This window comes from Hyperolius riggenbachi, chromosome 7, assembly GCF_040937935.1.
Source record: "Hyperolius riggenbachi isolate aHypRig1 chromosome 7, aHypRig1.pri, whole genome shotgun sequence".
Taxonomy (NCBI): domain Eukaryota; kingdom Metazoa; phylum Chordata; class Amphibia; order Anura; family Hyperoliidae; genus Hyperolius; species Hyperolius riggenbachi.
Genome location: NC_090652.1, coordinates 320,561,881 through 320,586,415, shown reverse-complemented (window position 1 = coordinate 320,586,415; position 24,535 = coordinate 320,561,881). Strand labels below are relative to the sequence as shown.

Here is a 24,535-nt window from a genome sequence, read left to right as displayed (position 1 = left end):
AGCCTGCCTCACGAACAAAATAGAGGAGATGAAAGCTGAAGTCGGCCTGCTGCGCCATGACCTATCTAAGCTGCGTCAGTGGACAATAGAAGCCAAGAAGAGGATATCTGACCTGGAGGACACCACTCGCCGTATGCCACGGCAAATACAAGACTTACAAGACTCAGACACAGCAACATGGGAGAAAATAGGCGACATGGAGAATCAATTGTGCCGCAACAATATACGTATGATTGGCCTACCTGAACGTGCCGAAGGATCCAACCCGGAGGGCTTCCTAGAAAAATGGGTAAGAGACACCCTGGGTACAGACGGACTTTCCAACCTTTTTTGGTACAGACGGACTTTTCCAACCTTTTCTGCTCACAGAATACCGGGTTGCGCCCCGGCCCCAGGAGCTCCAGCAAGACCATTCATTGCCCGATTCCTTAATTTTAAGGACAGAGATGCAGTACTATGCCTTGCCAGAGATAAGGGAGATCTGTCATATGAAAATGCCAAAATCCAACTTTTTCCTGACTTCTCCTTGGCCTTGCAGAAGCGGCGAGCCACGTTCATGGAGATTAAACGCAAACTCTGAGAAAAGGGGATCCCATACTCCATGATTTATCCTGCTAGACTCAGAGTGATTACACGGAGGAAAAACTCATTTCTTTGAGAATCCAAGAATGGCGACTGACTTTCTGGACAATAATTTATACCGTCGCAACTCTCCTAGACGTCAAGACCCAGAATAAAAGAACTGTTTAATCGTGGCAATTATATTAACTTTCTCCTCTAATGCCTATTATGAAAATAGGCTGTTAGATCACCATCCTACCAGCGTTCACTTTTCTCCTTTTCTATTCCTTTTTTTTATTTCTCTCACTACTGATAGCCTGGGCCACAATATTTATACATAGCGGACCTTCTATTAATGGGTAGCCAGTGGAGCTCACGTATGAAGGGTTGAAGAGGTTGGAAGATCGGCACCGGATGCAGCTGGCAGCCTAGGCAGGGTTGTGTGGTACACTTACTGTGCCTCCAGAAAAACAGCAATAGTTGAAACTTCCAAAGAGTGAAGAGCTCCGGGCACCAGAAATGTTGCAAAACCACCTCTTTATTTCATCCCCACCCGACAAGACATACAGCAGGACTAGCCCTGCTGTATGTCTTGTCGGGTGGGGATGAAATAAAAAGGTGGTTTTGCAACATTTCTGGTGCCCGGAGCTCTTCACTCTTTGGAAGTTGGAGCTCACGTATGGGTTATGTTATATAATAGAATGTTAATCCTTCTTTATATATAGTTCTATACTCTAATTTGAATGTAACAGGGCCTTTATTCACCTGTTACAGCCCATAAACAGGTGATATATATGTGTTTTAATATTCTGATGTGTATAGCGGAAGATTGATATGCTGCATACCCCCGATAGTGGAGTAATCCACACCCGAATGATGCTAATCATTCTCTGTTATGTGCTCCTGCACTATGGAAGTTTGGGCTGTGGCCTCCCAGGTATACACGAATGCAACTATAAGACTGAATACAGTACTACTTCTACTTCAACAAGTTTAACAGTGTTAATATATTACCTATTTGGGTTGCCTGGTGGGCTAGCAGTCAAATGTTTATGGTTGTATGTTCTACAGTTGGTTGGGGGGTTGGGGGGCGGGGGGGACGGGGATGCGCGTCTACTTTTAATAATGCAGGTACTAATGTGTGCTGCTGGGAATACGTACACTGTATGAAACTTGAATTTAATGGGTAAAGAACTTAAGCTAATATCTTGGAATGTGCGTGGGTTGGGTACTCTAATGAAGCGGAATCTAGTTTTTACTTTTATCCAAAAATATGACCCAGATATATTGATCCTTCAAGAAACCCATTTAACGGCAGATACAACGGGTAGACTGAGGAAAAGTTGGATAGGCCAGTCTTATCATTCTGTATATATGTCCAACTCCAGGGGTGTGTCAATTATTATCCATAAACGTCTAAAATGGGAACCTCAAATGATTAAAATTGATCATGGGGGTCGTTATATATTTATCCACGTTTTAGTGGACTCCCTCCCACTTAAAATCCTAGCTGTTTACCTCTCTCCGCCTGCTTCATTGGATGTACTTCGCCCAGTTATTCCTATGCTGCTTGATGATGGTGTGACCTCTGTGATATGTGTAGGAGACTTAAATTTAACAATGGATGACAGTATGGATAGATGCATACATTCAGACAATAAGCGAAGTAAGAAAAGACCTCTATTGGTTGAATGGACCTCCTCACTTAATTGGTTGGATGCTTGGCGGATATTACACCCGGATAAACACGAGTACTCTTGCTACACCTCGGCCCAAAAAGCATTCTCTAGAATTGACCATCTATTAGGCAATAATATAGCCGTGCAACGCATTGAATCAGCAGAGTATTTAACAAGAGGTATCTCGGATCACTCGCCTTTGTTGTTAACAATGAGAGTTACTGAAGATATTGTTCGACCAGTCTGGAAATTTAACCCCTTCTGGTTCTCTCAATTCCCACTTCCTGATCGCACAATCCAACAAATATCTCAATTCTTTGTTAACAATAAAGACTCTGCATCCATATCAACAGTTTGGGATACCTTTAAGTGTTACATGCATGGTGCACTGCACTCTTCAGTCTCATTTATCAAAAGACAAAGTCAAGGAAAAGAGAATGCACTCCTGTACACGTGTTCTAGCCTGGAACAAGAGTATATCCGCCAACCATCTGACAGCTCCAGAAGAACCTGGCTACTGGCACAAAGAGAGTTAAATATATTTCTTAATCATAAATCTAAGCAGAAGCTTTTCTTTAACAAGCATTCCTTCTTTGAAAATGGCAATTTTACAGGGCGATTACTCGCTCAAATGGCACATGGTCATAGAGGCTCATCAATAATTACGAGTATAATAAATCAACAGGGTATAGTAGTCCATTCTACGCAGGAGGTATTGCAATCCTTTGTAAAGTTTTACCAAGACTTGTACACCTCCCAAATAACTAAAACATCAGAAGATATTAGAGAATATCTGGCAGACTGCCAATTTCCAACATTAACAGAGGAGCAGGTGAAGGATTTGGAGGCCCCCTTTAGCTTAGACAAAGTGGAAATAGCCATCTCGTCCCTACAAGCTAATAAAGCACCAGGCCCTGATGGCATTCCAGCAGACTTTTACAAGAGATATAAGGAACAAGTAGCCCCCGAGCTGCTCAGATCCTTTTCCAATATTAACCACCTTAGCGGTATGGATGAGCTCAGCTCGTCCATTACCGCCAGAGGGTGCCGCTCAGGCCCTGCTGGGCCGATTTTGATCAAATAAAGTGCAGCACACGCAGCCGGCACTTTGCCAGCCGCGTGTGCTGCCTGATCGCCGCCGCTCTGCGGCAATCCGCCGCGAGCAGCGGCGAAAGAGGGTCCCCCCAGCCGCCTGAGCCCTGCGCAGCCGGAACAAATAGTTCCGGCCAGCGCTAAGGGCTGGATCGGAGGCGGCTGACGTCAGGACGTCGGCTGACGTCCATGACGTCACTCCGCTCGTCGCCATGGCGACGAAGTAAGCAAAACACGGAAGGCCGCTCATTGCGGCCTTCCGTGTTACTTTTGGCCGCCGGAGGCGATCAGAAGAACGCCTCCGGAGCGCCATCTAGTGGGCTTTCATGCAGCCAACTTTCAGTTGGCTGCATGAAATAGTTTTTTCTTAATTTAAAAACAACCCTCCCGCAGCCGCCCTGGTGATCTTAATAGAACGCCAGGGTGGTTAATAAAGACATAGAACCCCCCAAAAGTTGGAACCAAGCCACTATTATTGCTTTGTTAAAACCAGGTAAAGATCCCCTTTTCTGTGGGCCTATCTCCCTGCTTAACGCAGATTATAAAATCTTAGCTAAACTTCTGACTAACAGGCTCCATAAGCATATTTTAGACATTATTCATACAGATCATACAAGCTTTATGCCAGGTAAAAGTACGTCAATTAACATACGACGCACCCTTATTCACTCTCAAATAGAGCATAATATTACGGGAGACAGAGCTTTGGTATCTTTAGATACCATGAAAGCCTTCTACTCCATAGAATGGGAATTCCTGTTTATCTGTATGGAGAAGTTTGGGTTTGGTCCTAACTATATAAACTGGGTAAAACAACTACGGTATATAACGCACTGCAGGCTACTAGAATAGGGATTAATGGTCAAGTCTCAGCCTTCTTTAGTTTGGGGCGAGGTACACGTCAAGGGTGCCCGCTGTCACCATTCCTATTTGCCTTGGCAATTGAAGCTCTAGCCATAAAAATCAGACTCTCCCCGTTATTAAGAGGTTTATCCATGGGACCGCATACAGACATTGTTGGTCTGTATGCGGATGATGTTATTTTATATTTAGAAGACACATATATTTCCCTAAGAGAAACAATGACAATTATAACTACATACGGCCAACATTCAGGATTACGCGTTAACTGGGACAAATCATGCATAGATAAAAATTCAATAAGTTTACCTCAAATGGAATGTCCATTACAGATAGTACAACAGTTTAAATATTTAGGAATTATTATTACTAAATCACCCAAAGACTTCTACTCTGCTAACCTATTACCGTTAATAACAGAACTGACATCTAAATGTAAAGCATGGGGGAAGCTACCACTCGCAGTAATAGGAAGGGTTAACCTCCTCAAAATGATTTCCCTACCTAAAATTCTTTATATTACTCAACATTCAACTATTCCCACCAAAAAGGCTTTTTTCACTCAAATGAATAGTATAGTGTCCTCGTTTATCTGGGGAAACAAGAGAGCTCGAGTTAAGCTACAAACATTAATGAGGCCCATTACTGATGGAGGCTTAGCCCTTCCGGATTTTTATTTGTATTATCTAGCTGGACAACTAAGGTACCTGCAAACTTGGATGCCTGATCATACACCTGACCCTTCAGAGTCTCTTTTAATGCAATACGCCACTAACCAAAATGCTTTTGTTCTGTTGGAAACTGGTGCTAGGGGGGCCTCGCTTCCTCTTGTTCCTCTGCATAAACTAGCTATACAAGTCTGGAGAAGCTGCAAAAAAAACTACAAATACACAGATCTGCCATCAGAAACACCTATATGGGCCTATTCAATTTTTCCACATCTGATGTCTCTTCCAGACCCTATCTTTTGCAAAACCAGAGGCCTACATACAATACGCCAAATTATAGGTCATGACAACTGCATACGCACTTTATCTGAACTTTCAGGTACCCGACTCAGCAGAATTCCGAGCCTTTCAACTCAGACATGCCCTTAAGAATCAATTTGGAATACAGTGCTTATAAATTTCTGATTACCCATTGATAGGAATACTCAGAACCCAGGGAGCCCAGGGTCTGACCTCACACTTATATACTCATTGCTGAATGGGAAAATAGAACATCAGTCTATGGCAGGGATAAACAAATGGGAAAACAATGGTATTATTATCCAACAAGACGAATTGGTAGATTTCTTTCTTTCAGTCAAACAATCATCCACAGCAGCTCATAATAGGCTTATACAGTTATACATCATCCATCAGGCATACTGGTCTCCCGCAACTATGCTTGCCAAAGGTTTGAAACAGAATGATACATGTCCCAAATGTGGTAGTGGAGGAACAGACTTTTTCCATCTCATATGGCAATGTCCAAGAATAATAGAATACTGGCGGCAAATTATGCTGCAGCTATCAACTATTGCAGAAGTTATACTTACGCAAGAACCCAAATTATGCCTATTTGGCCTGATGGATGAAATAGATGGCCAACACCACTATCGCATATTCATTCGTGAAACTTTATTCTTAGCCAGGAAAGCAATTGTACTAAAATGGCTCTCCCCAGAGTTTCCCACAGTATCCTTATGGCAATCCCTGGTTAACCTCCTTGGCGGTATGAAAAATACCGCCAGGAGGGAGCGCAGCAGTTTTTTTAAAATTTTTTTTTTTTTTTATCATGTAGCGAGCCGAGGGCTCGCTACATGATAGCCGCTGCTGAGCGGCATCCCCCCGCCCGCTTCGATCGCCTTCGGCGATCTCCGATCAGGAAATCCCGTTCATAGAACGGGATTTCCTGGAGGGCTTCCCCCGTCGCCATGGCGACGGGGCGGGATGACGTCACCGACGTCACTGACGTCGGGACGTCATTGGGAGTCCCGGGCCACCCCTCGGCGCTGCCTGGCACTGATTGGCCAGGCAGCGCTGGGGTCTGGAGGGGGGGGGGGGGCCCGCGCCGCAGCAGATAGCGGCGATCGGGCAGGGGCCGGCGGCGATCAGAGTGCTGGCGCAGCTAGCAAAGTGCTAGCTGCGTCCAGCAAAGCAAAAATTATGAAAATCGGCCCAGCAGGGCCTGAGCGGCACCCTCCGGCGGCTTACCCCGTGTCACACACGGGGTTACCGCCAAGGAGGTTAATGAAGTGATCCAATTTGAAAAAGTACTGTATTCCCACAGAAAGTGCCCACAAAAATTTGGGAAAATATGGCAAAATTGGCTTGACTCCCAGAGCACTGTCTAAATCCAGAGACACTAGGTCAAGGCTTGACACACTTTCCTACTTGAAGTGATTTTTGGGTCCCCCCCCCCTCCCCGCTTAGTGACACCCCTGTCTTTCACCCTGTTCATCTTTCTCTCTTTCTCCTCTTTCTTTCTTCCTCTTTTGTTCTCTTTTCTCTTTTCTTAGGTTTAGTTGAGCTATAAAGTTTATAGCTAGGTTGACTCATACAGAATGGTAATTCATATATAGATTGAAGCACAACAATTCACCACAAATATCCTTTTGTATTCTGTATTTTATTGTATCAAAGAACAAACAGAATATATTCAACAGCCAGACATATGTATAATGTATGCAATTCTTCACTTTCTGTGTAAATGGTATTGTAATTCGAAAATTAGGTGGGATGCGGGTATGTTGCCCACACCCACCTTTGATGTATAATTATTTCTTATGCTCTTACCATTAATAAAACGGATTTAAAAAAAAAATGAACCATGCTTGGGTGGAAGGCGAATTCATGGCCCCTGTTGTCGGCGAGAGGGGGACATGAAGTGACGACTGGCACACACACATACACCTGTTGCTGCTGCTGCTGCTGCTGTTGTATTTCATCCTGCTGTCTGTGTCTCCACTGCCAGGGAACACATTACAAGGTGCTGCTGCCCATGCGCCAACAGCTATTACGCTCAACAATAGCTGCATTAATTTGAAAAAAAAAATAAAAAAATTTGTAATTATTTAAGAGGTGTCCGGGTTGAAAACTGTGCTGTCCCAATTGTGTATTGGACACAATGTGGGCTTCACGACTGCTGTCTGGAACCTCATGGTGTGTATTTACGGCCCTGGAATCACCGCTAGGAACCAGGGCCTATTATGTCTCGCTGCCTGCCCTCCTGCCTGCTGCCAGTCTGCCACACACTCAACCTCCTCACGCTGCCTGCTGCTGTATTTCCTCCTGCTGTCTGTGTCTCCACTGCCAGGGAACACATTACAAGGTGCTGCTGCCCATGCGCCAACAGCTATTACGCTCAAAAATAGCTGCATCCATTTGAAAAAAAAAAAAATTGTAATTAATTTAGAGGTGTCCGGGTTGAAAACTGTGCTGTCCCAATTGTGTATTGGATACAATGTGGGCTTCACGACCGCTGTCTGGAACCTCATGCTGTGTATTTACGGCCCTGGAACCACTGCTAGGACCCAGGGCCTACTATGTCTCGCTGCCTGCCCTCCTGCCTGCTGCCAAATGCCAGTCTGCCACACACTTATCCTCCTCACGCTGCCTGCTGTTATATTTCCTCCTGCTGTCTGTGTGTTTCCACTGCCAGGGAACACTTTACAAGGTGCTCCTGCCCATGCACCACCAGCTATTACGCTCAACAATAGCTGCAATAATTAAAAAAAAATTGTAATTAATTTAGAGGTGTCCGGGTTGAAAACTGTGCTGTCCCAATTGTGTATTGGACACAATGTGGGCTTCACGACCGCTGTCTGGAACCTCATGCTGTGTATTTAAGGCCCTGGAACCACCGCTAGGACCCAGGGCCTACTATGTCTCGCTGCCTGCCCTCCTGCCTGCTGCCAAATGCCAGTCTGCCACACACTTATCCTCCTCACGCTGCCTGCTGTTATATTTCCTCCTGCTGTCTGTGTGTTTCCACTGCCAGGGAACACATTACAAGGTGCTGCTGCACATGCACCACCAGCTATTACGCTCAACAATAGCTGCAATAATTTAAAAAAAAAAATGTAATTAATTTAGAGGTGTCCGGGTTGAAAACTGTGCTGTCCCAATTGTGTATTGGACACAATGTGGGCTTCACGACCGCTGTCTGGAACCTCATGATGTTCATTTACGGCCCTGGTGGTACCACCGCTAGGAACCAGGGCCTATTATGTCAGTCACATCACACTGCCTGACACACATTACTCCTCCTCCTGTAGCTGCATTGAGCTTCTGCTGTCTGTGTGCTGCTACCACTGCCAGGGAGAACAGAAGGAGAACTATTTTCTGCTGCCACCTGCCCACCCACTCTCCTACCGAGTAACGACCGACTATTACCACACACTACAAATAGCTGCAAGCCTGCAACTACTTCCTTCTCCTGCTGATGTCTGTGTTTTACCACCGCCAGGGTACACAGAAAAAGGCGCTGTGGCTTGCAATGTTCCACTACCTACCTAATATGCCATCAACACAAATATAACTATGGTGTTATTAAAATAAAATATTTCCAAATGGAAAAAAAAAATATTACAAAAGAAAAGAAAATCAAGACACATAGTATAATGATAGAGAAGAAGAGGAAGAAGAAGAAGAAGATGAAGAAGAAGAAGAAGAAGAAGATATAGAAGAAGATGAAGAAGATATAGAAGAAGAAGATATAGAAGAAGAAGATATAGAAGAAGATATAGAAGAAGAAGATATAGAAGAAGAAGATATAGAAGAAGATAAAGAAGAAGAAGATATAGAAGAAGATAAAGAAGAAGAAGATATAGAAGAAGATGAAGAAGAAGATGAAGAAGAAGAAGATATAGAAGAAGAAGATATAGAAGAAGAAGATATAGAAGAAGATATAGAAGAAGATGAAGAAGATATAGAAGAAGAAGATATAGAAGAAGATGAAGAAGATATAGAAGAAAAAGATATAGAAGAAGAAGATATAGAAGAAGAAGATATAGAAGAAGATGAAGAAGAAGAAGATGAAGAAGAAGATGAAGAAGAAGAAAATGAAGAAGAAGAAGATATAGAAGAAGAAGAAGAAGATATAGAAGAAGATATAGAAGAAGATGAAGAAGATATAGAAGAAGAAGAAGAAGATATAGAAGAAGATATAGAAGAAGATGAAGAAGATATAGAAGAAGAAGAAGATATAGAAGAAGAAGAAGAAGATATAGAAGAAGAAGAAGATATAGAAGAAGAAGAAGAAGATATAGAAGAAGAAGAAGAAGATATAGAAGAAGAAGAAGAAGATATAGAAGAAGAAGAAGAAGATGAAGAAGAAGAAGAAGAAGAAGATATAGAAGAAGATGAAGAAGAAGAAGAAGAAGAAGAAGATATAGAAGAAGAAGAAGAAGAAGAAGATATAGAAGAAGAAGAAGAAGAAGAAGAAGAAGATATAGAAGAAGAAGAAGAAGAAGAAGAAGAAGAAGAAGAAGAAGATATAGAAGAAGAAGAAGAAGAAGAAGAAGAAGAAGAAGACTGTTACAACAACCATTTTGGACACACCTTCTCATGCAAACACTTTTCATGAAGTTAATTTACTATTTTTGATACCTTTTTTATAACTACTACATCACCACATAATCACTAGAGTTGGGCCGAACCTCCGATTTTAGGTTCGCGAACCTGGTTCGCGAACTTCCGCGGAAGGTTCGGTTCGCGTTAAAGTTCGCGAACCGCAATAGACTTCAATGGGGATGCGAACTTTGAAAAAAAAAAAATAATTATGCTGGCCACAAAAGTGATGGAAAAGATGTTTCAAGGGGTCTAACACCTGGAGGGGGGCATGGCGGAGTGGGATACATGCCAAAAGTCCCGGGGAAAAATCTGGATTTGACGCAAAGCAGCGTTTTAAGGGCAGAAATCACATTGAATGCTAAATGACAGGCCTAAAGTGCTTTCAAACATCTTGCATGTGTATACATCAATCAGGTAGTGTAATTAAGGTACTGCTTCACACCGACACACCAAACTCACCGTGTAACGCACCGCAAACAGCTGTTTGTGTAGTGACGGCCGTGATGGACTGGTGCGCACCATGGCGAGAGTGCAGGTTTTGGTGGCTTTACAGCCCATATGGTCGCCTGGCTGATGTAGCTGAATGACAGAACAGTGACTGTGAAACTGATCAAATTTGGTCTGACCACAATGAGGCAACGACCTTATTATCGTGGGTGTGCCCCCCGAGACACTCATCTAGGCACCGGTCATTGCTTCATTGTGATACGCAAGCCCCTTCACCACGGCAAGGTAATGATCACGAAGGGGAATGGGCGCATGTACATGCCTTTTCTTTTGTTGTTGCAGCTGCCCGCAGTGCAGCCAGAAAAATTAGGCAGTCATGTACACGCACCAGAAAAATTATTACAGCGGCCGCTGCTAGCAGCGGCCTAAAAAATTCAGCAATCCGCCTGGAGTCCCGGACCCTGTTGGTGGTGGCGGAGAAGGTAGTCAAGCGGCCTGCAGGCAGACATGCTGTGTGGAGGGACTGGGAGCGACTTAGTCTTCTTGGGGCAGGCCAAGCAGCCAGTCGCACGGCGTGCAGGCAGAGATGCTGTGTGTGCGGGGACTGACTTAGTCTTGGGGCGAGCAGCAGCCCTCCAGGATCCATGCCTCATTCATTTTGATAAAGGTAAGGTACTTAACACTTTTGTGACTTAGGCGACTTCTCTTCTCTGTGACAATGCCTCCAGCTGCGCTGAAGGTCCTTTCTGACAGGACGCTTGCGGCAGGGCAGGAGAGAAGTTGGATGGCAAATTGGGACAGCTCTGGCCACAGGTCACGCCTGCGCACCCAGTAGTTCAAGGGTTCCTCATCGCTGTTCACAGCAGTGTCTACATCCACACTTAAGGCCAGGTAGTCGGCTACCTGCCGTTCCAGTGGCGGGTTCACAGAACAGGTATGCAGTGGCAGGTTCACTGAACACAACAGGTATGCAGTGGCGGGTTCACTGAACAGGTATACAGTGGCGGGTCCACTGAACAGAACAGGTATGCAGTGGCGGGTTCACTGAAAAGGTATACAGTGGCGGGTCCACTGAACAGAACAGGTATGCAGTGGCGGGTTCACGAAACAGAACAGGTATACAGTGGCGGGTTCACTAAACAGAACAGGTATACAGTGGCGGGTTCACTAAACAGAACAGGTATACAGTGGTGGGTTCACAGAACAGGTATGCAGTGGTGGGTTCACAGCACAGGTATGCAGTGGTGGGTTCAATGAACAGGTATACAGTGGTGGGTCCACTGAACAGAACAGGTATGCAGTGGCAGGTTCACTGAACAGGTATACAGTGGCGGGTCCACTGAACAGAACAGGTATGCAGTGGCGGGTTCACTGAACAGGTATGCAGTGGTGGGTTCACAGAACAGGTATGCAGTGGTGGGTTCACAGCACAGGTATGCAGTGGTGGGTTCAATGAACAGGTATGCAGTGGCGGGTCCACTGAACAGAACAGGTATGCAGTGGCAGGTTCACTGAACAGGTATGCAGTGGTGGGTTCACAGCACAGGTATGCAGTGGTGGGTTCACTGAACAGGTATGCAGTGGTGGGTTCACAGCACAGGTATGCAGCCAGACAGGAACAAGTTAAGCCTAACTAATCTTTCCCTGAGAGACAGTCTGCAGCAGCTCGCCCTACTCTCACTAACGCAGGCAGCACACGAGTGACTGTAATGGCCGCCGCTGCCTGCCTTATATAAGGGGGGGTGGGGCTCCAGGGGCTAGTGTAGCCTAATTGGCTACACTGGGCCTGCTGACTGTGATGTAGAGGGTCAAAGTTGACCCTCCATGTGCATTATGGGGCGAACCGAACTTTCGCAAAGGTTCGCCTGCGGGACGCGAACGCGAACCACTGAAGTTCGCATGGAACCGTTCGCAGGCGAACCGTTCGGCCCAACTCTAATAATCACTTGATGTTTTTCTTCATAAAAAAGGTGGTTTCATGCATCATTGACCTCCAATACAAGTTTTACAAGCTATTTAAGGCCAGCTTGAATATTTTACTCGAATACAGACTCGGATAGTGACGTTGGATATCCGAGGTCGAATCGGATATTCGATTACAGCGGATATTGAACTTCGAGTGAATTCGGATAGTTTACTATCCGAATTCGACCAAACTCGAAAAGGATAATGAGGTATCCGAGCAACACTATTTATTTCATATTATAATGAACAATATACAATGGTACAGTAGATAATAGGTAAGTATTGGGACATTCTTACGTCCGATGCTGAACTGAGTCAGATATTGCCTGTGAACCTGAAATTTATATATAGGAAAAGTCCAAATCTAAAAAAACTACTTAGCACCAAGCTGAGTGGGGCCTAGAAATAAGGGGGTGGGACCTCAGGGGTGGCAACAACCGGGTTTCTACCCCTGTAGCAAATGTAAAGGGTGCAGAGAAATAAATACAGCCCATATGCAAGAAGTAGTGGGACATGGACGTAATAGAAGAGCAAAAATTTGCCAGTTCATTTCATGTAATGATAAAAATGTTGTGTACATGATGTGGTGCCCATGCGGCCTTCAATACATAGGTAGGACTACCAGACAATTGAGGGAACGTATAGGTGAGCACATACGTAATGCAAATAAGGACTTGAAGGGACATACGTTGTCTTTACATTTTAGAAATGTACATAATTGTGACTCCTCTGTTATGTCTTTTTGTGGATTAGAAAAAGTCAATGTGCATTGGAGGGTTGGGAATATAGTGAGAGAGGTGTCAAAGAGAGAAAAGTGGTGGATACACCATATGGGATCCCTAAAACCCAAAGGGTTAAATGCGGACATAGACCTCTTATGTTATTTGAGCAACGAGTAAATTAGTATGTTAAACTATATGGGATGATAATTGTAATGGTATGCGGAAGCGGAATGGATAAAGATGAACCCAAGGATTTGTATATTCTAAAAGGTTGGTTAGGAACTATGAATTTTCTGGGGGATGGCATGGTGTTAGGGGTAAAGTTTTTGAGGGGTCCCTACTTGTGGTTATAGGTATGATGTTGCAGTGGTAGTTATATTAGCGCTGTAGATGTAGATTGTAACCCTGAAACGATATGGATTGAATATGTGTATCTAGTTTTAAAACAATTTTATGTGAAAGGTAGGATTAATATGTAGAAATGAAGCCCCTGATTGCGTGGGCCAGGTTGGTTGGCTCAATATAATGGGGTGGTAGTAGCATTAAATAATCTCTTTATTGCTTCTGCAAACTCAATCTTATGTAGAAAAGCTATGCATGCAGATGGAAGGGTTAAGTAACGCGATCCTCCCATTGGTTCTTGATGGGGGAAGGATGTGCTTGCAAAGATACTGCGTGTTTGCGCTCCACGGTGGCTAGAACGTGGAAGCAGCATGAGAGCCAATAGACAATGGTGGGAGGGACGAGGGCGGGGAGGTACGCGGCTATAAGTACGTAATACGGAAACGAACCCAAATGCGAACACGGAGAGCCAGCCAGGTGGCCAACGTGAAGGGCTAGAGCCCTAAGAAACTCTATGCTGTACATCATGGGCAGCACGGTGGCGTAGTGGTTAGCGCTCTCGCCTTGCAGCGCTGGGTCCCTGGTTCGAATCCCAGCCAGGGCACCATCTGCAAGGAGTTTGTATGTTCTCCCCGTGTCTGCATGGGTTTGCTCCAGGTACTCCGGTTTCCTCCCACATCCCAAAAACATACAGATAAGTGTAATGGAGTGCGGAGATTCCGCCGCACGGTCTGACAGCGATGGTGCCGCATTCAGACCGGCGGTTTCTCCGCAGCAACATGCGCTTGGGTTGTCTGACCCTAGTAGTGCACACAGATGGAGAGCTAGGCGCGCACGCACTAACAGGCAAGCCCTTCATGCCAATAGGAGAGGGATTGTAACGGAGTCCAGAGACACCGCCGCGTGGTCTGACAATGAGGCGGCTGGTGCCGCGTTCAGACCGGTGGTTTCTCCGCAACAACATGCGCCTGGTTTGTCTGAACCTAGTAGTGCACACTAGTGTTGGGCGAACAGTGTTCGCCACTGTTCAGGTTCTGCAGAACATCACCCTGTTCGGGTGATGTTCGAGTTCGACCGAACAACTGATGGTGTTCGGCCAAACCGTTTGGCCATATGGCCGAACTAAAAGCGCATGGCCGAACGTTCCCCGAACGTTCGGCTAGCGCTCTGATTGGCCGAACTGGTCAAGTGGTTCGGGTAAATAAATACCCGATCCCTGTCATTTCTCCGCCATTTGTCTGTGGGTTTAGCTTTGGGTAGGCAGGCAGGGTAGTTCTCTCTCCAGCCAGGCTAGCCAGGGTCCCCCCAGTCATTGTGTCGCTGCTGGGAACAGTAGTACACCGCTCACCCACACTATATAGCATTGTGTTTACTGCCACTCTGTGGGTCTGCTGGGAACAGTAGTACACCGCTCACCCTGTATAGCATTGTGCTCTGTGTCGCTGCTGGGAATAGTAGTACACCGGCGCTCACCCACACTATATAGCATTGTGTTTACTGCCACTCTGTGTACACTGCTCACCCACCACTGTATAGCATTGTGTTTACTGCCACTCTGTGTCTCTGCTGGGAACAGTAGTACACCGCTCACCCGCCACTGTATAGCATTGTGCTCTGTGTCGCTGCTGGAAATAGTAGTACACCGCTCACCCACCACTGTATAGCATTGTGCTCTGTGTCGCTGCTGGGAACAGTAGTACACCGCTCACCCACCACTGTATAGCATTGTGCTCTGTGTCGCTGCTGGGAATAGTAGTACACCGCTCACCCTGTATAGCATTGTGCTCTGTGTCTCTGCTGGGAACAGTAGTACACCGCTCACCCGCCACTGCATAGCATTGTGCTCTGTGTCGCTGCTGGGAATAGTAGTACACCGCTCACCCACCACTGTATAGCATTGTGCTCTGTGTCGCTGCTGGGAATAGTAGTACACCGCTCACCCACCACTGTATAGCATTGTGCTCTGTGTCGCTGCTGGGAACAGTAGTACACCGCTCACCCACCACTGTATAGCATTGTGCTCTGTGTCGCTGCTGGGAACAGTAGTACACCGCTCACCCACCACTGTATAGCATTGTGCTCTGTGTCGCTGTTGGGAATAGTAGTACACCGCTCACCCACCACTGTATAGCATTGTGCTCTGTGTCGCTGCTGGGAATAGTAGTACACCGCTCACCCACCACTGTATAGCATTGTGCTCTGTGTCGCTGCTGGGAATAGTAGTACACCGCTCACCCACCACTGTATAGCATTGTGCTCTGTGTTGCTGCTGGGAACAGTAGTACACCGCTCACCCACACTATATAGCATTGTGCTCTGTGTCGCTGCTGGGAATAGTAGTACACCGCTCACCCACCACTGTATAGCATTGTGCTCTGTGTCGCTGCTGGGAACAGTAGTACACCGCTCACCCACCACTGTATAGCATTGTGCTCTGTGTCGCTGCTGGGAATAGTAGTACACCGCTCACCCACCACTGTATAGCATTGTGCTCTGTGTCGCTGCTGGGAATAGTAGTACACCGCTCACCCACCACTGTATAGCATTGTGCTCTGTGTCGCTGCTGGGAACAGTAGTACACCGCTCACCCACCAGTGTATAGCATTGTGCTCTGTGTCGCTGCTGGGAATAGTAGTACACCGCTCACCCACCACTGTATAGCATTGTGCTCTGTGTCGCTGCTGGGAATAGTAGTACACCGCTCACCCACCACTGTATAGCATTGTGCTCTGTGTCGCTGCTGGGAATAGTAGTACACCGCTCACCCACCACTATATAGCATTTCTGTACTGCCACTGTACTGCTGCCAGTCAGCGTGTACTTTAAGGATAAGTGAAATGAAGAAGAAATCCTGTGAAAGAGGGAGGGGCAAGGGAAGAGGTGTTTCCCCTGATGGTTCACGTACAGGCCACAGTGGAGCACCGAAGAAAACCCACTGAATACCGCCCATGTTGTCCAGGAAATCAACCCTCACAAATCCAAAAGAACAGGACCAGATAATAAATTGGATGACCTCTCAAGCGTCCAGCAGTGGGTTAAGCAGCACCAGCACATCACGCACGAGGTCCGAGTCCTCAGCCAGTTACAAGGAGCCAGAAGGCACAAAGCTGACACAACCGGCAGCGACACCACGCACAAAACTGCCAAATAACCAGTCCGAAGAATTTCCTCAGGACACAATGGGGTATTCGCAGGAGCTATTCCCAGCCCAACAAACTTCCACCTTTCAAAGGTCAATGGAACAGCCAGAAATGTTGTGCCCGGATTCACAACCATTTACTGTGGGAAATGCACCGCGCACTGAAATGCAAGACGAGTCCGAGGACTTTGAAACCCAAATCCCAGATCAAGTTGGGCAGGAGGGGTTTCAATTGCAGGAGGTCGGCCGAGAAGATCTGGAAGACGACGTTGGAGTGAGCTGCGCAGAGGTTTTTCTGGGGAGCTCTACTCCACGGCGGCGGCCCACAATCACATATGACGAGTTTGAGGAGATGGAAGAGGAGGGTTTGGACAATGTGGACAAAGACCCAGATTTTGTATGTGAAGGAGAACATCGCCGTCGTAGCAGCACAGATGAGTCTGTTGAAGAACCCACTGCTGCACGAGTTCGCCTTGTGCCACAAGGTAGGCGGCGCGAAATTTCAGGCACCACAAGCGTGGAAGTTCAAGTGAGACGCAAAAGAGGCGCAAACAGAAATCGCCAGCAAGGCAGGTGCTCCAAAGTCTGGCCTTTCTTTGAAGACTGCAGTGAGGATGATACCATGGTGATTTGCAAGGTGTGCAAGACCCGCCTGAGCAGGGGGAAAAATATTAACAACCTCTCCACCACCAACATGACCCGCCACATGGTATCCAAACATCCCACTCTGTGGGCAAACGCGGCAGGACAGGGTACCAGCAACACTGCCTCCCTTGGGGTCACCAGACTCACCACCAGACCCTCCTCAGCAGCAGCAGTAGCCCAGCCATTGCGTGGTTCACAACAACATTCACAAACATCAGACGACGCTGACACTGTCACTTTCCGGAATAGTGCTCTTGAGGTCTCCCAGTCTTCATCAAACACAACAACCAACAGCCCTTCAGTGTGCAGCCCTACGGTTCAGTTGTCTGTCTCGGAGATGTTTGAGCGCAAGAGGAAATTGCCAGGAAATGACCCCCGGGCCGTGGCACTAACAGCCAGCATAGCCAAGCTTCTGGCCTGCGAAATGCTGCCATATCGAGTGGTGGAGACAAACAGCTTCAAGGGCATGATGTCAGTGGCCATCCCACGGTACGTGGGTCCCAGCCGCTACAACTTTGCGCGCTCTGCAGTGCCTGAGTTGCATGAGCACGTGGTCAGCAAAATAACCCGAAGCTTGAAGAATGCCGTTGCCTGCAAGGTTCACCTCACCACTGACACCTGGACGAGTGCGTTCGGCCAGGGTCGATACATCTCCCTTACCGCGCACTGGGTAAACCTTGTGGAGCCTGGCAGCGATTCCTCACCTGCTACGGCGCGGGTGTTGCCCCCGCCGCAAACAGCTGCACCGTCGTCCCTCCCACTGGATAACAACAGCAGCACCTACCTCTCTGACTCCTTCTCCTCCAACGCATCTCAAAGCTGTACCTCATCCGGAAACGCTAACCCAGCAGCAGTAGGATCGTGGAAGCAGTGCAGCACAGCTGTTGGCATGCGTCAGCAAGCGTTGCTAAAGCTGACCTGCCTTGGGGATAAGCAGCACACAGGGGAGGAAATTTGGAGGGGAATAAAGGAACAGACGGATTTGTGGCTGGCACCGCTGGACCTGAAACCGGGCATGGTTGTGTGTGATAATGGGAGTAATCTCATTCGCGCTTTAAGGTTGGCTAAGCTGACACACATCCCTTGCCTGGCGCACGTGATGAACCTAGTAGTTCAGCGGTTCCTGAGGACATACCCAGGCGTGGCCGATCTTCTGTTGAAGGTGCGACGAGTGGCCAAACATTGTAGAAATTCCAGTACTGCTTCGGGGGCACTCGCCAAGATGCAGGAGCGCTTCAATCTCCCCCACCATCTCTTGCTGTGTGATGTCCCTACGAGCTGGAATTCTACGCTGCACATGCTAGCCCGCTTTTGCGAGCAGAAGAGTGCAGTGGTCCAGTACATGACGGCGCAGTACCGAGGCGCATCCGGACAGCTGCCAAGCTTCTGTGGATCCGATTGGGCCAACATGTTTGACCTCTGCCAAGTCCTCCAAAATTTTGAGCAATCCACGTTGCTTGTGAGCAGTGACAACTCTTCAGTCAGCATTACCATACCACTGCTGTGTTTACTGAAGAAGTCAATGTTGAAAATCAAGGAAACAGCTGTCATGATGCAACTGGGGGAATCTGAAGGAGAAATTGATCAGCGTGATGATACCAACATCAGGCCATCTGCCTCAGGAAACGCTGGCCCCAGCAGCTATGACGAAGAAGAGGAGGAGGAACAGCTGGAGTTGGAGCAGGAATTTCCTGCCACCACACTGACGAGGGCCAGAGCGGTGCACGTTGGACTTTCACAATTCAGCGCAAATGGTCAGCAGAAGCAGACCAGGAAGAAGGTGACGACTATGATGCATCACAACTATCACAACGCTCACAAGAGGATGATGAGGATTCTGGCAGGACTCTGGCACACATGGCTCAATTCATGCTAGACTGCATTGAACGCGACCCACGCATTGTGCGCATTCTGGACAACACCAATTACTGGGTTTATACCCTTCTGGATCCACGGTACAAACACAATGTTCCAAAACTGCTTGAAGAAAGAGTCAGGTCAAATGCATGGCGACAAAATGCATTGCTATCCGCACGCTTCTTGTCCTCATGCAAGGCCTGGGTTGTTGTGTCTCAAAGCGTGGCCTTCTCCTCCTGCGCCGCCCTCCTCCTGTTCCATCACGTGTGCTGCTGCTGGGTTAGCGTTACCGGTCCCTTTTCCTGGAACCTCTTATCTGTATTACATTTACGACAAAAAGCATGTTACCTGTGCAAAGAAAAATTACATTTTCCGCATTTAAAAGACATTTTTTCCTTTGAAACTTTACAATCAATTTTCTCAAAAACTATAAGCTCTTTTTCAAATATTTTTTTTCCTCTTGTACCCACTCCCAAGGTGCACATACCCTGCAAATTTGGGGTATGTAGCATCTAAGGAAGCTTCACAAAGCACAAAAGTTAGGGTCCCCATTGACTTCCATTATGTTCGGAGTTCGGCGCGAACACCTGAACATCGCGGCCATGTTCGGCGAACGTTCGCGAACCCGAACATCCAGGTGTTCGCCCAACACTAGTGCACACAGATGGAGAACTACGCGCTCGTGCGCTAACAGGCAAGCCCTTTATGCCAATAGGAGAAGGATCAGCTGATCTGGACGATCAGCTGATCCCAGCGCAGCAGGTGATTGGCTGAATGGGACTGGGTGGTGCTGAGGAGCGCCTTGCTATATATACTTCCTCCTTGTCAGTTGCCAGTTGTCTGCTGTTGCGAATGCTTATGTGTTAGCACTCAGACCTTAGTCAGATCCTCCAGTGTGGTGGAACCAGGTGGACCTGGGAATCCACACTTAGCCAGAATACTGTGTTATTATTGTGTTATACTTAAGACTAGTTCCAGGGTGTTGAGACGCCGGACCTCACACCCAAGACTAGGGATACTGTATCATCATTGTGTATATCTTAGACCAGTCCCTGGGTGTTGAGACCAAGGACCTCACACTCTAGATCAGGCATCTGTTTGATATCTGTTATGACCTATTGCCCTCCTCACCTTCCTTCTGCTCTCTGATTTGGTACCTTTGCATATCTGATTACTTGTTGCCAACCCCGCCTGTCCCTGGTTACCGAATCAGCCTTCTGTCTCTGTACCTAATCTGCTCGTGTGTTGCCGACCCGGCCTGGCCAACCTCTCTAACTGATACCCCCTCCTGGGGTGTCCAGTAGCTGCAGAGACTCCCTACCTCCCAAAGGGACCTGTCTGCAATCCAGTCAGGGACTCCATCTCAAAGGAGTCCTTTGACTGCAGTAGAGTCTGATTCCCAACAGTCAGGGAATCACTGGCTCATATACTGTCGCACCAAACACTTACACTTGTCAGGTGTCCAGAGGTTAGTTATACTTGTATTATTGGTGATTCTGCAGATCATTAATAATCGGGTATATATCTGTATTCTTGGTGATACTGCAGATCACCAATAATCAGATTCTCTCTGTGTGTTGACACCGATCGTTACAATAAGTTAGTTGGCTCCACCCTAAAATTGGCCCTAGACTACAGTACTTACACTACATAATATAGACATATGGCAATGGTAGGGATTAGATTGTGAGCTCCTTTGAGGGACAGTTAGTGACAAGACAATATATATATATACTGTACAGCGCTGCGTAATATGTCGGCGCTATATAAATAATAATAATAATAATCTACTACTGGAATGTGAGTGTGCATTTTTAATAGAAATAAAATTGTCATACGGTTTTACGCTATGGGAAGGACCATTTGTTTTATTTGAGGTGATTGCTGTGGATACACTGTTTGGCAGAGAACCACTAAGAGGAGCCAGTATAGGTGGGGGATTGCCTGAAAATTATCCCAGAGGCGAGTGTGACCCATCTAGCCGGGGGTCATCTTCTAAGGGTGAGGTAGTGGTGGTCATTCCAAATTAGTCTGGGATGCAAGTCTGGCACGGAAGTGGATAAAGTGGAATCTTAGGACTCTGTGTATATAACATATAGAACTGTGTCCATAGCAGGAGCGCTATTGCCTTTTAACAGTTCCAGCAAGCCAGCTTTTAAGTGCCGGGAAAGGGGGTGACTGGCAGACATTGGCTTCTTCCGCTCAAATATTTCCTTAATGGATACCTGGCTGCTGTGAGCAGAGGAGCAGGAACTGCTCAAGGTGAGAGGCGGAGTGGAGGAGGGTGGCTGTGAAGGTGCAAGGACAGCAGAAGATAAAACGGCTGAAGATGCTGGACCAAGAGGAAGGTGGCTTAGACTTTTGGTGCTGATTCTCCTCATGTGTTGCTCTCATTGGCGTTGGTGTTTGGAGCTCAGGTTCCTTATCAAAACAGTTGTACCTAGGTGGGTGGTGGACTTCCCATAACTCAGTCTTGTAGCACAGGTTGCAATTGGCTTTGCTGTTGTTTGCTAGAGGCAGTGTGGGTGAATCCCCTGGCGGTGGCAGCACCGGGGCTCACCTGCACTCCCCCTATTGGTGTTTCATGGGGATTCGAGGGTCCCGAGTAGTGCAGGGGTGCAGGGCCCCTGCCTGTCATGTGCACCAGTGTTTGTGTTTTTAACTCACAAAAGGCACAGCAGCGGGTACTACATCATCATCATCATCATCATCATCATCACACCTTACGTCCATGTGTGTACTGATGCCTGGCTGAGACATATCTGGTGGTGTAACATCATTATTGCCTTCATCTTCTGGCAATAATGCTTGGGCATCACTCATTTCCTCAATCTGATGTGTAAATAACTCCTCTGACACATCAAGTGAAGCGGCTGATGAGCTAGTGGTGGTGGTTGAGGGGTGAGTATTAACTCCTGGGATGCCCGAATCAGAGCAAGAGAAGGATGGTGTGTCCAGGTTCTGAGAGGAAGTGGCAGAAGATGGGGTTTGCTGTGTAAGCCAGTCAACTCCTTCCTCAGCATTTTGGGAGTTCAGGCCCCTGAACACTGGACACAGTGGCGTAGCTAAGGAGCTGTGGGCCCCGATTCAAGTTTTACAATGCCCCCCCCCCCCCCAGCACTCTATATATGGCTATTGATATGGCACACCAAAACCTGCCAATGGCACCTACAGTGTCAGAGGTGCAAGAAGGGGGCGGGGAGCAGTTTGTTAATGATTACCACTATTCAAAGTATCTATAGAAGTGATTATTATGAGCACAGGACCAATAGAGAGCTAATACTGTAGTTGAGTGAGGGCCCGTCAGGGCCCCTCTGACCCAAGGGCCCCGATGCGGTGGCTACCTCTGCAACCCTATTGCTATGCCCCTGACTGGACATCATTCTAGGACTAGGACCACAGGAAATCACACTGGCATGACACCTACGACCCCTGTGGTGTGGCCTGCCTCTGCCTGTCATTTTTTTTTTTTTTTTTTTACAATTTTAAACAATGCAAAAAAAAAAACAATCCTGCCAGTGAGGAAGAACTGGATCACTTCACACGGGTCTGTGATATTACACAATCAAAATACTGCAAGAATAGCACTTATGATATGAATGATGGCTTGTGCTCAGGCGTGGATTTACCTCACAGGAACCTATAGGCACAGATGTCCTGGCACCCTAGACTCCGCCCTCCATGCATGCAGGCCCGGATTTACATCACAGGAGCCTATAGGCACAGATGTCCTGGCATTCTAGACTCCGCCCTCCATGCATGCAGGCCCGGATTTACATCACAGGAGCCTATAGGCACAGATGTTCTGGCATTCTAGACTCCGCCCTCCATGCATGCAGGCCCGGATTTACATCACAGGAGCCTATAGGCACAGATGTTCTGGCATTCTAGACTCCGCCCTCCATGCATGCAGGCCTGGATTTACATCACAGGAGCCTATAGGCACAGATGTCCTGGCACCCTAGACTCCGCCCTCCATGCATGCAGGCCCGGATTTACATCACAGGAGCCTATAGGCACAGATGTCCTGGCACCCTAGACTCCGCCCTCCATGCATGCAGGCCCGGATTTACATCACAGGAGCCTATAGGCACAGATGTCCTGGCACCCTAGACTCCGCCCTCCATGCATGCAGGCCCGGATTTACATCACAGGAGCCTATAGGCACAGATGTCCTGGCACCCTAGACTCCGCCCTCCATGCATGCAGGCCCGGATTTACATCACAGGAGCCTATAGGCACAGATGTCCTGGCACCCTAGACTCCGCCCTCCATGCATGCAGGCCCAGATTTACCTCACAGGAGCCTATAGGCACAGATGTCCTGGCACCCTAGACTCCGCCCTCCATGCATGCAGGCCCGGATTTACATCACAGGAGCCTATAGGCACAGATGTCCTGGCACCCTAGACTCCGCCCTCCATGCATGCAGGCCCGGATTTACATCACAGGAGCCTATAGGCACAGATGTCCTCGCACCCTAGACTTCGCCCTCCATGAACCTACAGACACCCGCCAAATCCCCTGCAAGTGTTCTGGCTGCCCAGCTGTCACTTCTCCCTTACTTCCCTTGCCCCTCAAAGGTAACAACAGGTGTCTCTTAGTATTAGGTAGCCTCAGAATTACATAAGGAAGGAGGGAGAGAGGTGCTTGGGGAGGGAAATTAGCTGCCTTTCCATCACCAGGCGCCTGTAGGCATGTGCCTACATTGCCTTATGGTAAATCCGGCCCTGCTTGTGCTGGACAGTACTTCTGCAGAGTCACTGGAAGTCTGCACAAATCTGTGAGATACAGCTCGCAATGCACTGGATGCAGTGTAAGGAGCCAGGGCACTGTGCAAACATAACCTTTGAACCAATACCAGTCCTGAGAAGGACTCTTCTGGCCTCAGCAGGATACTAATAGCAGCAATACTACTCCCGAGAAGGACTGTTTTGACTTCAGCAGGATGCTGTAACAGCTAGCAGGCAATGGTGACAAAGAACAGAGACCTAGCTACAGCTTTCCCTATCTCAGCAATGCTCTCTGTCCCTTCTCTGTCTATTAGCAGCTGAAGAATGATTCTAACATGGCCGCCGCACCAGCGTTTTTATAGGGGGCGGGGAGAGGGTCCGGGAGGGAGTGTAGGCTGATTGGCTGCCATGTGTCTGCTGACTGATGTAGGGGGTCAAAGTTTAATTCTATGACAAGGTATAAGGGCAGATCGAACACGCTATGTATTCACCCGAGACGGCAAGCTCAAATACCTGACCTTCGCTGCGAATTATTTACTGAGCGAATACTTTGGCCTATCTCTAATGATGACTTAAAGGGAACCTGTACTGAGTAAAATGATTCAAAATAAGCACATGAGGTAACTTCAAATGACCATTAAACAATTACCTTGCCATCAGTTCCTCTCAGAAGCTCACCATTTTCTTCTTACAATGATCCTTCTGTCAGAACTGAAATATATCAGTTGCTGTCAGTTATATATCAGTTGCTGTCAGTTATAGCTTATTGGACAACTGATGTGCCCGGTAATGTCCATGTTTCCCTATGGCTCAAGTGGGCGATGTTACAATTTAACTGTGTGCTGACCAGAAAGCTGTTATGGGGTAATGGCCATTTTCAAAATGGAGGACAGAGAATTCCCTTGATCACAGTGAACAAACAGGACGCGGGAGAG

At 47.3% G+C, this 24,535-nt stretch overlaps 1 protein-coding gene across 1 annotated transcript in view; it reads right to left on the bottom strand.

Moving 5' to 3' along the window:
• Positions 1–24,535, bottom strand: part of LOC137526222 (protein mono-ADP-ribosyltransferase PARP14-like) — a 494,364-nt gene that overhangs the window by 206,006 nt on the left and 263,823 nt on the right. The gene's annotated exons all lie outside the window — the stretch shown is intronic.